This window comes from Bufo bufo, chromosome 4, assembly GCF_905171765.1.
Source record: "Bufo bufo chromosome 4, aBufBuf1.1, whole genome shotgun sequence".
NCBI classification, from domain to species: domain Eukaryota; kingdom Metazoa; phylum Chordata; class Amphibia; order Anura; family Bufonidae; genus Bufo; species Bufo bufo.
This window is the reverse complement of record NC_053392.1, coordinates 461,631,947-461,648,527: the sequence shown is the minus strand read 5'-3', so window position 1 is coordinate 461,648,527 and position 16,581 is coordinate 461,631,947. Positions and strand designations below refer to the sequence as shown.

At 46.5% G+C, this 16,581-nt stretch overlaps 1 long non-coding RNA gene across 1 annotated transcript in view; it reads left to right on the top strand.

Annotated features, from left to right (window-relative positions):
* The window catches only part of LOC120998689, a 56,422-nt gene extending 40,244 nt beyond the window's left edge, over positions 1-16,178 (top strand). Inside the window, exon 3 of the long non-coding RNA XR_005778463.1 lies at positions 16,053-16,178. This is a non-coding gene — a long non-coding RNA (uncharacterized LOC120998689). The remainder of the gene's footprint in view (positions 1-16,052) is intronic.
* The last annotated feature ends 403 nt before the right edge of the window (positions 16,179-16,581 follow it).

The following is a 16,581-nucleotide window of genomic DNA, read 5'->3' as shown; positions in this document are numbered from 1 at the left end:
GATTACTGCTTTGCACACTCTTGGCATTCTCTTGATGAGCTTCAAGAGGTAGTCCCCTGAAATGGTTTTCACTTCACAGGTGTGCCCTGTCAGGTTTAATAAGTGGGATTTCTTGCCTTATAAATGGGGTTGGGACCATCAGTTGCATTGAGGAGAAGTCAGGTGGATACACAGCTGATAGTCCTACTGAATAGACTGTTAGAATTTGTATTATGGCAAGAAAAAAGCAGCTAAGTAAAGAAAAATGAGTGGCCATCATTACTTTAAGAAATGAAAGTCAGTCAGCCGAAAAATTGGGAAAACGTTGAAAGTAAGGGCTATTTGACCATGAAGGAGAGTGATGGGGTGCTGCGCCAGATGACCTGGCCTCCACAGTCACCGGGCCTGAACCCAATCGAGATGGTTTGGGGTAAGCTGGACCGCAGAGTGAAGGCAAAAGGGCCAACAAGTGCTAAGCATCTCTGGGAACTCCTTCAAGACTGTTGGAAGACCATTTCAGGGGACTACCTCTAGAAGCTCATCAAGAGAAAGCCAAGAGTGTGCAAAGCAGTAATCAAAGCAAAGGGTGGCTACTTTGAAGAACCTAGAATATGACATATTTTCAGTTGTTTCACACTTGTTTGTTATGTATATAATTCCACATGTGTTAATTCATAGTTTTGATGCCTTCATAGTCATGAAAATAAAGAAAACTCTTTGAATGAGAAGGTGTGTCCAAACTTTTGGTCTGTACTGTATGCCAATCATCTAAGATGACCCGAAGGTGAGGGCATGCCATGCCAGTGTGCTCCCACAGGTGTAAGGGCACCACCGCACAAGCATTACTTACTGGAGCGTTTGGCATCCAGAGCAGGCCTTTGCAATGGAACCCTAAAGCTCAACACACACCTTAAAATTTGATTGTACAATTTCCTTTAGATCTACTAACAACAAAGTTTGCAAACTAATGTGGCATACAATGTGCGGTGTCACTGAAAAACGTAGGGGGTTCACTAAGGAGCCAAAGGATTAAGCTGAACATTCGGCTGTTCACATTCTGCTGTTTGGCCCCTGAGAGAATAGCCCGTACAAAAGTGAATAAACTGACGAATGTTTGCCTCAGCAGACCCAGATGTTGGATCGGCTGAGCTAACCAGAATACTCCCTTTGGTTCAGCCAAAAGTCCTGAGGCTGTTCAGCTTAACTGAAGGGGAAGTGAAGGGAGACGAAGCGATAAAATTAGCCGTACAGGACTGAAGTGAATAGTCGAAGAAGCTTCAGCTTCCTTCATTTCAGGACAGGTATTTATTTGGCAGCTTATTAAATAACACCCTCAGTGATAAAGGAGTATGATGTAAGTCATGTGGGGATAAAACAAAAAATTAACTCCTTAGGGTGCAAAACAAATCTGCACCTTAGTTGCAGATAATCACCATAAAGGGTTAATTTTTATAGTAATCTACTTTATTTGATTTGGTTTTTCCTCATTTTAACATACCTCTCTGTCAGTGTGACCGGAAGAAGGGGTTTTGGCATGTCAAAGAGTTTTAACTAGATGTGCACCGAAATAAAAATTTCAAAACCGAACAGAGGTGTGATGTAGAGGTCAGTAAGGAAGTGCAAAGGTCATACAAAAAGAACATGGAGTTACTGTTACTCCTTTTCTTTCTTTATTCAGGTGTTGTTCCCTCTTGTCTTTCTCTCCTGGTAGTTGGGGCCTGGGGGTCAGATGAATGCTTCAGCAGCCTCTAGCCACCGAGATAAATGCTCCTGCAGCTTCCTGTGGTGTCACTGTCTCCTCCCTTCAGGTCCCCGGATCACTTCACAGCCTGCCAATGGCTACTAGGTGGGCAGTCTCCCTCCCAGCCAATAGTAGCAGAAGTGGGCGGAGGGAGCTGCCGTGGCCGCAGAGGAGCCCGATCAGTGACACGCGTATTTGGGAAGGCAGCATGTTCTCTTCTGAAGTAGCAGAGCGGCCGAGAGGAGCTGGGTGACACTAGTCTTTGCGCCGACGGGGGCCATTTATAGAGGCAACAGTAGGGTGACCACATTTCCTAACTGCCATTCAGGGACACTTACTTTCACAAGTGCACGGTCACGCTACTTGGCCGCGCAGCAGGGCAGGGGAGGAGCCACACACACGACAGTACTATGCGATGCCGATCTGATTCGGAGATCGCATAGTATAAAGAAGTGACTGTCACCAGGGCCGGTTCTAGGTGAAATGGGGTGAAAAAGAATAAGGGGGCCCCCACATGACACTTGATGACTTTTGCAGAAGAAACTGTATATTGCGGGGCACGGTATATGCTATATGTGTATAACAAACATATTTCATATGAAAACTTACAATTACTTGGCTTGACCCTTGGGGATCTCGGACGCCTCCACACTTTGGTCGGGGCTCGGCGGAGCTGATGTGTTTTATCCTAATGAGAAAAATTTCATAATAAGGATTTGGAGAAGAGGCAGAGGGATAGCAGAGCAGGGATAGGCTAGTGCTGCTACTAGGGGGCTCAGACCATGGGGTAGTAATAAAGCCCACCATAATGCCCCCACCATAATTCTCCTTATAATAGACAGTGCAAAAAATACCCCCTTGTAATGTCCCCAGTTGAGCTAATGTCCCCATAGTGCCCCCTATAAAGTGCCAGTAGCCAATAAGCCCCCCTATAATCTGCCAGTAGCCAATAGGCCCCCCTATAATCTGCCAGTAGCCATAGGCCCCCCTATAATGTGCCAGTAGCCAATAGGCCCCCCTATAATGTGCCAGTAGCTATAGTCCCCCCCTATAATCCGCCTGTAGCCATAGGCCCCCTATAATGTGCCAGTAGCCAATAGGCCCCCTATAATTTGCCAGTAGCCCATAGACCCCCCTATAATGTGCCAGTAGCCAGAGAGGGCCCCCCCACTATAATGCGCCAGTAGTCAGAGAGGGCCCCCCCACTATAATGCGCCAGTAGCCCATAGGCCCCCCTATAATGTGCCAGTAGCTATAGGCCCCCCCTATAATCCGCCTGTAGCCATAGGCCCCCCTATAATCTTCAGGTAGCCAATAGACCCCCCTATAATCTGCCAGTAGCCATAGGCCCCCCTTTAATGTGCCAGTAGCCAAAAAGGCCCCCCTATAATGTGCCAGTAGCCAATAGGCCCCCCTATAATGTGCCAGTAGCCAATAGGCCCCCTATAATTTGCCAGTAGCCCATAGATCCCCCTATAATCTGCCAGTAGTCAGAGAGGGCCACCCTATAATGTGCCAGTAGCCAAAAAGGCCCCCCTATAATGTGCCAGTAGCCAATAGGCCCCCCTATAATGTGCCAGTAGCCAATAGGCCCCCTATAATTTGCCAGTAGCCCATAGACCCCCCTATAATCTGCCAGTAGCCAGAGAGGGCCCCCCTATAATGTGCCAGTAGCCAGATAGGGCCCCCCTATAATGTGCCAGTAGCCAGATAGGGCCCCCCTATAATGTGCCAGTAGCCCATAGGCCCCCCTATAATGTGCCAGTAGCCAATAGGCCCCCTATAATTTGCCAGTAGCCCATAGACCCCCTATAATCTGCCAGTAGCCAGAGAGGGCCCCCCTATAATGTGCCAGTAGCCAGATAGGGCCCCCCTATAATGTGCCAGTAGCCCATAGGCCCCCTATAATGTGCCAGTAGCCAATAGGCCCCCTATAATTTGCCAGTAGCCCATAGACCCCCCTATAATCTGCCAGTAGCCAGAGAGGGCCCCCCTATAATGTGCCAGTAGCCAGATAGGGCCCCCTTATAATGTGCCAGTAGCCCATAGGCCCCCCTATAATGTGCCAGTAGCCAATAGGCCCCCTATAATTTGCCAGTAGCCCATAGACCCCCCTATAATCTGCCAGTAGCCAGAGAGGGCCCCCCTATAATGTGCCAGTAGCCCATAGGCCCCCCTATAATGTGCCAGTAGCCAGATAGGGGCCCCCTATCAGTGACAGAAATGAGAAAAAAAAAATTGTCAGTCAGACTTTTACTTACGAGCGACCTCCAGCACCAGCACCTGCTTCACTGAAATACTCCCGTCCCGCCTCCAGCCAGCGCTGCTGCCGAGGTCCTTACTTTACGGCACGCGCCGCCTGCGCCGGTCCGGCGGCCTCTCTGATAGGCTGCCGGCAGCACGCCTCCCCCGCTCCCCGTCTCCCTCTGCAGGCCGCAGTGCTGAGCGGCTGAGCCTGACAGACTCAGTCACAGATCATTCCGGCCCGGCCGGCCGGGACAGTAAGTCAACAGAGAGGCCCGGGGGGCAATTGCCCCCCTGCCCCCCGGCCCAGTCCGCCCCTGGGGAATAATATTATGGGGAATGGGGGATTATCTGTATGGCTCTAGCCCAGTATTGGGGGGCAGCAGGAGGAGTTGTTGAGACACCAGGAAGGAGAGGATGATAGTAAAGTGAGGAACCTAAAACAATTCTGTGAAACTCTGCAGAGACGAGAAGCGGCTGAAAGAAGGTATCATGGAGGTCTTATCTCTGAATGAAGACGTTGAGGAAAGTCTACATCACAGGAGAGGTCACTGGATGTAACAGGTATGGGGCGGTATTCTACTGTAATAATAATGTCCATCCACATATCTGTTTTACAGTAGGGTTGGGGGAGCAGATTGAGAATATGGCCCACCCTGCCACATTCTGAACCCAGACTTCAGGTCACACTGTGCGTGGTCTGAATTCTGGGGCCTCACACCCATCTACTACATTATCTGTACTCAGAGAGTTATCACTGTGTTATCTGAGGTGTTACATAGGACTGCAGTTGAATCTACTACATTATCTGTACACGGAGAGTTATCACTGTTATCTGTGGTGTTACATAGGACTGCAAGTGATCTACTACATTATCTGTTAAAAGGGGTGTGCCCACGGGCTGGGGGGGGCGCAATTTTTGGCTTGCCCCGGGTGCTGGCAACCCACGCTAGGCCACTGCTGGTTGGTGGTGGTGGTGGTGGTGGGGGGGGGGGGTGATGTTATTTACATAGGACTGGATGTTGAAGGGGTGATGTTTACATGGGATTGCATGTTGGAGGTGGCTGGGGAGGATGTTATGTTATTTACATGGGGCTGTATATTGGAGGGGGATGTAGATAGAGAGGGGTATTATTTACATGGGGCTGTACTTTGGAGGAGGCTGTAGATAGAGAGGGATATTATTTACATGGGGCTGTATATTGGAGGGGGCTGTAGATAGAGAGGGATATTATTTATATGGGACTATATGTTGAAGGGGTCATGCTTACATGGGATTGCATGTTGGAGGTGGCTAGGGAGGATGTTATGTTATTTACATGGGGCTGTATATTGGAGGGGGATGTAGATAGAGAGGGATATTATTTACATGGGGCGGTATTTTGGAGGAGGCTGTAGATAGAGTGGGATATTATTTACATAGGACTATATGTTGCAGCTGCCTGGTTGGTGGGGGGGGGGTGATGCTATTTACATACGACTGAATGTTGAAGGGGTGATATTTACATGGGATTGCATGTTGGAGGCGGCTGGGGAGGAGGTGATGTTATTTAAATGGGACTGTATATTGGAGGGGGCTGTAGATAGAGAGGGATATTATTTACATGGGGCTGTACATTGTAGGGGGGCTGTAGATAGAGAGGGATATTATTTACATGGGACTGTGATAGGATATATGTGACTCCATTTTGTCTTATTCAGCCATGTGTATTACATTTGGTTAGTGCACTACAAAACCTCCCTTCCCCCTTAAGGAATGTGTGTGACACATCCTGGGCTGTTTCAAGAAATCCATACATTCCTTAGTTTGAAAGTATGAACAGTCCTAGCCATATAAGGTCATCTGGCTCAAGTGTCTGCTAGCTTATGTGTATATACCTGATTGGTCAAATGCTGTTTCTAGGAGTCATCTATTATGTTAATGCAGAGCTCATGTGTGACCATATTATAGGTCAAATACTAATGCTAACATATGATTGGATGTCAAGGAAGCTCAACTCCCTCTATTAAAACTGTTTGCCAGCTGTGAATAAACCAGAATGGATTGGAAATAGACATGTGTTCATGTGGTCAATCTAGTTCATTCTCCCGGTACCGGATAAGGCTTAATTCAAGCTGATCACTGAAATCATGTGTCAGGGACACACCGTTAGGCAAGAGAGTAAATTTTCCTAACAGCTTGGGGGCTCGGTTCCGGGATTGGGAGGGTCCTCTTCAGGTCTACAGTGAAAGACATCAATTTTTTTTGTCCTTCTCTTGGACCTGGAGCAATGACCAAAATCCCATTCAAGTAAGTTGAACCATCTATTTATGATTTCAGTGGACTGCGATGTCTGGGACACGCAAATGTTGATTGTAAGAGGCTCATTTGGGTCCATATCGTTAGGTATAAAAAATGTTGATTGTAAGAGGCTCATATCATAGAGTCCATATCGTTAGGTATAAAATGTTGATTGTAAGAGGCTCATTTGGGTCCGTATCGTTAGATAGTGCACTATATATATATGAATAATCTGTTCCGGGAACAGAAGGATACAAGCTTGAATTAACTCTTATGTATATATAGTATAAGTATTTTAGAAGTATTAAGATTATCTGTCTGTGTGAGATGTTGGCCGGGTGGTAAGTTTACGGTCGCATCCCGCTTTGAAATCATTCTGTTTCTATCACTGCCAACATGTAAACTTTGTTGCACGATCTAGTCCCACAAATTATTTCCTAGTTAACACATGAGTAGACAATTGGGCAAGATGTGAGAATTGACAGTTAAAATGTGAAACAGAATGTTATGCCCGGCTGGCAACAGGGATGAAAAGCTGTAAAAAAATCTGTTAGAAGCTTACAGACAGTGTACATCAGAACTCCCGTGATTGTGAAGGGGGGCTAGGGTGAGTGACAAGACACAGCAGAGTCAGGCAGTTAATTCATGGCAAGGGAAAAAGTGTCTCAGTGTTTGCAATTAGAAAGGGCTTGTGTTAAACGTTCAGAAATGAACTGGTTAAGTTTTGTTGCCCTAATGATCTGTGTGTGTTTAAAAAGTGACGATTTATAGTCCTGGAATTAGAGATTACAGCACTAAAAGATGGATAGTTAATGCATAAGTGTATTGATAATTGAAGTTAGAGAATGAAATGAGCAGCATTTCTTATTTCAAGATGGAGGATTTTGAATCCTATAGAGAGAACAAAGTTGCCATGCGGCATCCCTCCCACCCCCCCCCCCCCACCACATCTGCTGTAAACTCCAAAATGTCACTTGTAGTCCCACAAAACAAACTTCTTCCTGTTCTGTCTGAGATGTGCTCTCAGAGAGAGAACTCCCTCCCATCTCATACCCCCCTCCTCTGCTCAGGAATTTCATATGGGGGTTGAGGGGGGAGGGGGGCTGCTAATTGGATATGCATAAGCAGAATGTGAAGATGCTAACCTGTGTTATCTATAAGATATTCCAGACAGGGCTCCAGTATTTGATTAGATCTTTCCCAATTGTATGTTCCAATGGTTTAAAATGTGCCTGCAGTGATGATGCTAATTGGAAGTGTCCACTCCTATCAATCTAAGATTGCACCCATTCTAAGTCCTTATTCAGATATGAGTAAAAGTTTGAGGAACATTTAGGACAGCTGAACGTCCTGATGTATTGCTTTGCTTCCCCTGTTTGAACACTCCTGAAATAGGAGACGCAGGGCAAAAGGAAATGGGAGAAGGTGTAGTTATATATATAGAATAAGTGGCGATGTGAGTAACACTAAATTAAAAAAACTACATGGCATATAAGATGATTTGTTAATTTTAACAAAATGACTGTATGATTAACATGTATATTGTCTTACAGTGACAGACCATCAGCAATTCTGGGTGTGGTATGGATATCTGCTTCCCGGAAAGCTGTGTTTGTCTGTGCTGCAAATTTTGGAATGTAACAAAGAGATTGTGTGATTGGGTGAAAGATACATGATTCAGTGGAATGTGAATGGGTGTGGCTCTGAGTTGTATGTACGTAGCAGAGTTGTGTGTGCAATTCATATTCTATGTGTAAGGGCGTGGTTATGAGCTGTTAATGAAAAAAAGAGTACATGGAAAAATGTATATGAATGCGTATGGAATACGGTATTTGTTTTTAAATATGCGCATTAAGAATTTTATTTTATTTTCTTGGAAGTTTTTTTGTTTTTTATTGGTACCAACAGCATTGATCAAGCTGTACATTTTTATTTCAATGAAAAGTTTTTATGGGCCCTTTGTGTGTTCATGTCTGTATTGTCAGATCAGTTTGTTTCAATGTTTGCAGTTACATGTTACATGTTAAGTGTTGTGCTTAACATCAGAGCTCTGCTCGTATGGACAGCTAAGATACTAATGGCAGAACAGAGGACAGACCAAAGCGTCCGACCAAAAGGGGTGGACTTAGGTGACTCAGAATGGGAGGAAGGAAATGTGAGCCCTCTATGGGAATAAATGGGGTACTGACAAGGACATACAGAACAGATTCCTTACCAGTAGAAACCATTGACAGGGAATAAATCACAAATACATCACAGATCATGTCATGTATTTAGCATTATACTAGATTGCCCAGTCAGCCTATTAGGGAGAGATTTGTTCATTAAGCTTGACTTGCAGGTATCAGCAAAGACTCAGGGCATAAGAGTACATTCAGATCTTATTCCAGTCTCTACACCAGTGCCACTGATTCTTGCAAACATACAGGACCACCCAGAACTTAATAACATTAACCCTGCATTATGGTCCTCAAATGAATATGACACAGGATTCATAGATTGCACACCTTACAAAGCTACTGTGAAACCAGGTGTCATCTCAGTGTTCCAGAAACAATACCTGCTGTAAAAAAAGAGAAACTTGATGGACTTAGGCCAATGATAAAGGAATTCCTACAAAAGGGAATCCTGGAAGAGGTGATTTCACCCTACAGCACGCCCGTTAATCCAGTGACAAAGGCAGATGGTACTGCCCGCTTTGTACAGGATTTAAGGGCCATCAACAACATCATTGTGCCTATAGCCCCTGTTGTACCTGATGTCACCTAATTATTATCTGCCATTCCAGCAGACGCTGTTCGGTTCAGTGTGATAGATCTGAAAAATGCATTCTTTTCTATCCCAGTTGATAAGATAACCAGACTACTTTTTGTTTTTTCTTTTGACAGACGTCAAACTGACCTGGTGCAGAAATGCCCCAGGGATATGCTGATTCACCTGTAGTGTACAGCATAGTCCTCCAAGCGATGTTAGAATCATGGTACCCCCCCCAAGGTTCTGTGCTGCTGCAATATGTCGATGATTTATTACTGTGTAGCATGTCAGCGGAGGCCAGCATTCAGGATGGTTTATCACTGTTATAATGGTTGTCAGGATGTGGTCACAAAGTGACACTTAAGCAAATGCAATGGTGTAAAATGCAGGTTGAATACTTGGGCTTTGTCCTCACAAAAGGTGAACGGAGAATCAGCGCAGAAAGAGTCCAGTCTATTGCGGGTTTGGAAAGAAATGTTATCTTTCCTTGGTATGATAAACGGTAGAGAATGGATTCCTGATTGCTCCCACTATTGACAATGTTTTGAGGCAAGCCACTCTGGAAGAAAATCCAGATTTGAGTAAATGGTCTTCTGAAATGTACAATGCATTTGATTATCTGAAATGTTCGCTCATGTCGAGTCCAGGGCTGGGCCTCCCTGACTATAATATGCCCTTCCACATGTTTGCACGCCAAAATTGTAAAACCATGGCGGGTGTACTGACACAAGAAAACGGAGGCAAGTTGCGTCCTTGTGTGTTTTTCTCAAAGGTAATGCCCACCCCTGTTCAAGGGATGCCGGCATGTCTGTGTTCTCTTGCAGCCTGTGCTATGATGGTAGAGTTGGCAACTCCTTTCACAATGTGACATTACACCATTTTGCACACCACTCATGATGTTGTAGGCCTACTCAAGACATCCGCACTCAACACAGCAGGCAGCTGAGCTTATTGCACTCACTAGGACATGTATTCTACATGCTGATAGACCTGTCACCATTTATACTGAGAGTAGGTACACACATGGGGTAGTGTGGGACCATGGTATGATCTGGCAGAGGAGAGGATTCACGGCAGCAGATGGTAAGGATCATGTCTCACAGGGCAATGCGCTGGCAGTTAAGGTGGCGAAATGAGTGGCCAAATGCAACCTCACAGGTTTGTATAACCATTGGGAGATGCCATGTTTGGCACCTCCAACCCCTGAGATGTTGCAAATGCTTACTGATCTTCAGTGGTATGCCACTGAACAGGAACAGCAAGACTGGTGTTATCCAGTATTGCAGAAAAATCCTGAGATAGGATTAGTCTGCGAAGAGGGGAAGTTATGCATTCCCCCAACACAGTGCTTCCATCTTAATAGCACATTTCCACAGAGTAGGACATAAACAGCATTGAGATACTCATGGGTAGGCCTTTCCCCACACCATGGGCAAGACGCCCCCTGGTGGTGCAGGAAGGGGACTTGGACCTGATCAGGGAGGAGTATGTTACTAATCTGATCAAAGTCCTCAGTAAAACTGAAGAATAAGTTGCTTGTAAGTCTCCTTCTTTTTCACAGGAATCAACCCGTCCATTCCGGATAGGCAACCAGGTGATGATCAAGATCTTAAAGAAGGGAAAGGAACCAGGAAGTTTCACCTACGGACAACCCACCGAGGTAGTCGTGATCACCAGAACAGCAGTCCTCACTGAACAATCGCCCACGTGGATCCACGCCACAAGGATTAAGGTGGTGAAGAAAAGAGAGGTACTAACGGGGGCAGATAGCCCTGACCTCCAACGAGGCCCAGAGGTACTAACGGAGGCAGACAGCCTTGACCTCGAAGAAGATACAGAAGGGGTACTAACGGAGGCAGACAGCCTTGACCCCCAACGAGATGACGCAGTCGGGAAATTCCTCGAGATGGCTGAGATGTAGTGCCTTAATAATTGTAATTTTGTGTCTCCTACTTACTGTCCCATGGCTGTGGAACAGACAGATATACCTGAAAACAGAATGCAGAGGGGAAGACAGTCTATGCAAGACAAAGGAGAACTTATGGCTGTACCTGGCCAAAACTCTGAACTTAACTGACTTTTGTCTCCAAACCACTTTATCGGCATCTAACATTTTGGAGACATGTCTGGTAGCGGTCCCCACCCCACTAGATGTATGGACGGAGCTCCTACGTTCCCAATGGAATGACGCAGATATGGAGGATCATGATGTTAAATATGGATATGTAAATCCTTATCATGCTTGTTATGACTGTCCTACATATGAGACTCTGCAAAGTAATATGATAGAAATAATTACAGGTCTTGTCACAGCAGCAGAAATATGTTATAATTTCACCTGTGATGAGACACTATTGCCTCCCTGCATACAAGCAAAAATGCAGAACAAGACTAAACCAAATATTTGTGATAGAGATATAGGTAGTTGTAAAAAGATAATATCAGGAAAAAATATGCAATGTAATATTACAAAAAGAGTACCATCCGTAACCAAAACATGTACCTCTACCAACAGGATGGGTATTGGCCTGTGGGAATACTAGTTACACATATATATCGGCCAATATTACAGAGGGACCCTGTACAATAGCTAGGTTGACATTAGCAATGATACCACTATTCCCAGCAATGCAGACACGACTCACGAGAGACACTTCCCTACAGTTACCAGAAAATTGTGATTATAATATGAATCTTCTCTCTAGATCAGAATATATGAGTTTAGGGGTATCTTTGATAGGGGTACCAGGGTTGGCCATATATAACCACAGGACAATATCAAAACTTGCCTGTTTTATGGTAAAACAGATAAATATCACTAGTGCAGTTCTGCAAGATATGCTGCTGGATATACAATCGTATGAAAAGGCTATCTTGCAGAATAGGGCTATTGACTATTTATTGTTCCAACATGGTATAGGATGCTCAGCGTTCGCAGGGATGTGTTGTTTCAATTTATTAGATCACTCCCGTGGAATAAAAGATAAAATAGGCCAATTAGAGGAGATGAGAAAACATATAAAACAAGATGTTGACCAAGGTTGGTGGGACTGGCTTTTTGGCTGAATACCTGACTTTGGTCAAATAAGATATGTTGTAGGAGTGGCACTCGCCGTGGTCGCTGCAATAGTGGGTCTCTGCTGTTGTCTACAGTGTGTGCCCTCCCTTCTTGTCATATGTCAAAAGGTGGCCGAAAGAGGGGTACACTCAACATTCCTCTATACTCCGGTAGAGGTAGAAGAGGCAAACACAACCTCAACAAAGCCTGAGGATTATACTCCTGAAGGGTACATGGAATACCTAAAGGCTTATAAGCAAACCAAGAAAGAGCAGAGAAAGAACCATATAGTATATATATATATATATATAAGGTTCTAAGAGGGGATTTGATGGGATATATGTGACTCCATTTTGTCTTATTCAGCCATGTGTATTACATTTGGTTAGTGCACTACAAAACCTCCCTTCCCCCTTAAGGAATGTGTGTGACACATCCTGGGCTGTTTCAAGAAATCCATACATTCCTTAGTTTGAAAGTTTGAACAGTCCTAGCCATATAAGGTCATCTGGCTCAAGTGTCTGCTAGCTTATGTGTATATACCTGATTGGTCAAATGCTGTTTCTAGGAGTCATCTATTATGTTAATGCAGAGCTCATGTGTGACCATATTATAGGTCAAATACTAATGCTAACATATGATTGGATGTCAAGGAAGCTCAACCCCCTCTATTAAAACTGTTTGCCAGCTGTGAATAAACCAGAATGGATTGGAAATAGACATGTGTTCATGTGGTCAATCTAGTTCATTCTCCCGGTACCGGATAAGGCTTAATTCAAGCTGATCACTGAAATCATGTGTCAGGGACACACCGTTAGGCAAGAGAGTAAATTTTCCTAACAGACTGTATATTAGAGGGGGCTGGAGAGATGGTCTGATTTTAATTAACATGGCACTGCATGGCAGGGTGAGGGAAATAGTGTTGTTTACATGGGACTGTATGTTGGAGAGGCTGGAAGGAGGGGAGTGATGTTGTTTACAAAGGACTGTATTTTGGAGAGGGCACAAGAAATTATGTGATGTTATTTAGATGGGACTGTATGGTGGAAGGAGGAATATAACTACAGGGAACACTGCAGCGGGTATTATCAATACTAGGGGCACTTCAGGGTGAATATTATAACAGTAGGGACCAGTATTAATAATGGGGACACTGTAGGGGTATAATAAATCCAGGGACATCAGGCACTCTTATTACTACTGGGGGCTCTATAGGAGGGACTTATAGATCGGCCTTATTTCTACTAAGAGCACTATTGGGGGGGGGGGGGGGGTGGTTTACTACTGAGGGGTCGGTAGAAAACTTTATTACCACTATTGGGAGTCCTTATTTCTACTGGGAGCTCTGTGAGGGTTATTATTATTAATACTGGAGAGCTCTTCTACTAATAAGGGCACTCTTGGAGAGCATTATCAATGTTTGGGGCACTGTAGAGGGCAGTATTACTAACGAGGGCATTCTAGAAGGGAATTACTATTGGTGGGATTATGAGGAGCACTATTACTAGAGGGGGGGTGGGGACTAATTTTTCATCAGGATAGTATTTGGGGGTATTAGGGAGCATAGCGAGGATAAGGATAACAATCGGGGGACTCCAGGTTGGGGGATGATGATAGAAAAGTGAGGAAGTTAATACGTCTGTGTGTCACACTCTGCAGAGACGAGGCACGGCTGAAAGAAGTTGTACGGACCAAATTAAGAAGATGATGACAGAAAAGATCTACATCAGAGGAGACGTCACCTGGGAGGCCCTGGATGTGACAGGTATGTGCTGCTGTATAGCGAGTACAGCAAAAATGTGATGTGCGGGGGGATGGGGGCAGGGCTCAAGTCTTGCGGGAACGTGTGGTAACTGCATTCCTGCACTATCTTCATAGCAGGAACGCCGTTCCCTTTCAGGGCCGCCTGTCTTTAACGCCGGGCAAAAGGATCAGGAAGCGGTGAAGGCTTTGTACTCACCGCTTCCTGGTCCTCTGTAGGTAACGCTTGAAGTTAAAATATACCATCCATTTGGAGAAAACTCGGATCCGATGGTATATTCTATATCCAAAACATTCCCATGGTGATGGGGACGCTGCATCATTGGTGGGCAGTGCGCCCTCCCCCTCCCTCCAGGTATTAAAATCATTGGTGGGCAGTGCGCCACCCCCCCCCCCCCCCCGCCCTTGCCAGTATTAAAATCATTGGTGGGCAATGCGCCCCCCCCCCCCCCCACCCCAGTATTAAAATCATTGGTGGGCAGTGCAAAATCACCCCCCCCCCCCCATCATTGGTGGCAGCGGCAGTTCCGATTGGAGTCCCAGCAGTGTAATGCTGGGGCTCCGATCGGTTACCAAGGCAGCCAGGACGCTACTGAAGTCCTGTCTGCAATGTTACTCTGGAGCATTATACTTACATGCGCTGTGGCCTCCCGGTTGCTCCTTCTTGTATCTCACAGGTCTGTGTGGCGCATTGCCATAAGCATAAGCAATGCGCTGCTAGACCTCTGAGTTAGAAGAAGAAGGAGCACCGGGTGGCCACAGCGCATCTAAGTATGCTGCTGACTAACTGACCATGGCAGCCAGACAGGACTTCAGTAGCATCCTGGCAGCCTTGGTAACCGATCGGAGCCCCAGCATTACACTGCTGGGACTCCGATCGGAACTGACACTGCCACCAATGATGGGGGGGAGGGCGCACTGCCCACCAATGATTTAAATAGGGGGGGGGGCACTGCCCACAAATGATTTTAATACTGGGGATGGGGGGGGCACTGCCCACAAATTATTTTAATACTGGGGAGGGGGAGGGCTCACTGCCCATCAATGATTTTAATACTGGGGAGGTGGGGGGGAGGGCGCAATGTCCACCAATGATTTCTCGCCCATATTCATTGGGGGACACAGGAACCGTGTGTATAGCTATGTCCTATAGGCGTCGTTGACACTAGTAAAAGCTGTTAGCTCGTCCCCTGGCAGCTATACCCCCTCCAGCCTGGAGAGAGAGCTTCAGTTTTTTCTAGTGTCAATAAGAGGCAAGACCAAGGTAGCTCCAGAAGATTTTTTATTTTAGTTTCATATTTTCTTTCTTTTTCAGGTGGGAAACAGTGGACGCCTCGCCTCCCTGTTCTCCCGGGGCAGCACGCCAGCGTTGGTCCGCCACACTGCCTCCTTCCCCACAAGACGACAAGTTGGACCAGGGCAGCCTCGCTCCTCTGCATCCGGCGAGCAGAAGGGTCACCCATGTGCAAGTAGCTGAAGGGGTGACCCTGCTGGAGAAGATAAAGGGCAAGATGGCGGCAGGGAAGAGAAGAGAGGTGAGTACACGGGACTAGCTGTGGATGTTAACCCACCTGGCCCTCCCTCCCTCTTGGTGGCAATAGTCTTCAACAACACAGGGTTTTAGCGTAGCCCAGCACCCCTGATGCCATTCCCAGCTCCCCTCAGGCCATTGCCAGCTCTGGAGTCATTTCCAGCACCCCTGAAGCCATCAGCACCTCTGATGTCATTCCCTTCACTCCCCCTCTTCTTGCCCTCCAAGAAGGGACATCGGCACATAGGGGGCACCGCTCCGGAGGGAGTTAACTGCCATAAGTTCGTCCGGCACCGCATCGGTGTTCCGGCCGCGATATTGTTTGCCCGGCCCGCCGGGTGCAGCCCCCGTTCGTTGCCGGGCAGGCACATTCGCCCGCTGCTCTGGCTGGCCGATGCAGGGGCTAGCATGCCCTAATCGGCTATTCGCAGGGGCTTGGTTTGCCATTTTGCGGCCCGCTAGGTCGCAAACTTCGTCCCCCGGAGGAGGGGGGGGGGCTCTCTGGCACAAATTATTCCCGCTCTACTTCCTCTTTCCCTAGAAACATGCTGAGCTCCGCCCCCGGTCCTCAAGTGGCCTTAACCCTTTCTGCCCAGCCAGCTCTTAGGCCGGCGTATCTGGGGATCTACTCTAGTGCAGGTTTTCTAATGGGAAAAAACTTAACCCCTTCATGCCTCTTGTGTGCTTGAGGCCGGCATCTTAGTTAAAAAAAAAAAAAAAAAGATGTGCGCCATACGGGTCCCTCTCCTCTGCCCTCACTACCGCAGGACCACCCTGTCTGGTGGTATCACGCTGGGCCCGTGTCATATCGGACAAGGAGGACCTCTTATAGTTCCCAATCCTCCCTCCGGCCAACGGTACTTGTCACTCTTCCATAGGCGGAATATTTGCAATACTTCGGGATGCAGTACTTGCCTTACCTTATTGTCCCCTGCCACAGGTGGACTAAGTATAGTATCAGTGCAGGGCGTATGATTTCCCCCTTCTGTAGGTGGCATAATTGCATCTCCACTGGGTTCCGTACCTGCCGTATGCGTTAGCCCCTTCCTTAGGTCGCGCAATGACATTATCACTGGCTACAATGTGTGCTGTATACATTACCCCATTAATTAGGTGAATTAATTGCACTCCCACGGGGTACAGGACTCGCCACATGCACTATTTCTCGCCGTGGGCATTAACCCACTTCATTGGTGTCATATTTTCCCTTCCACTGGCTTAGGTACTTGCCG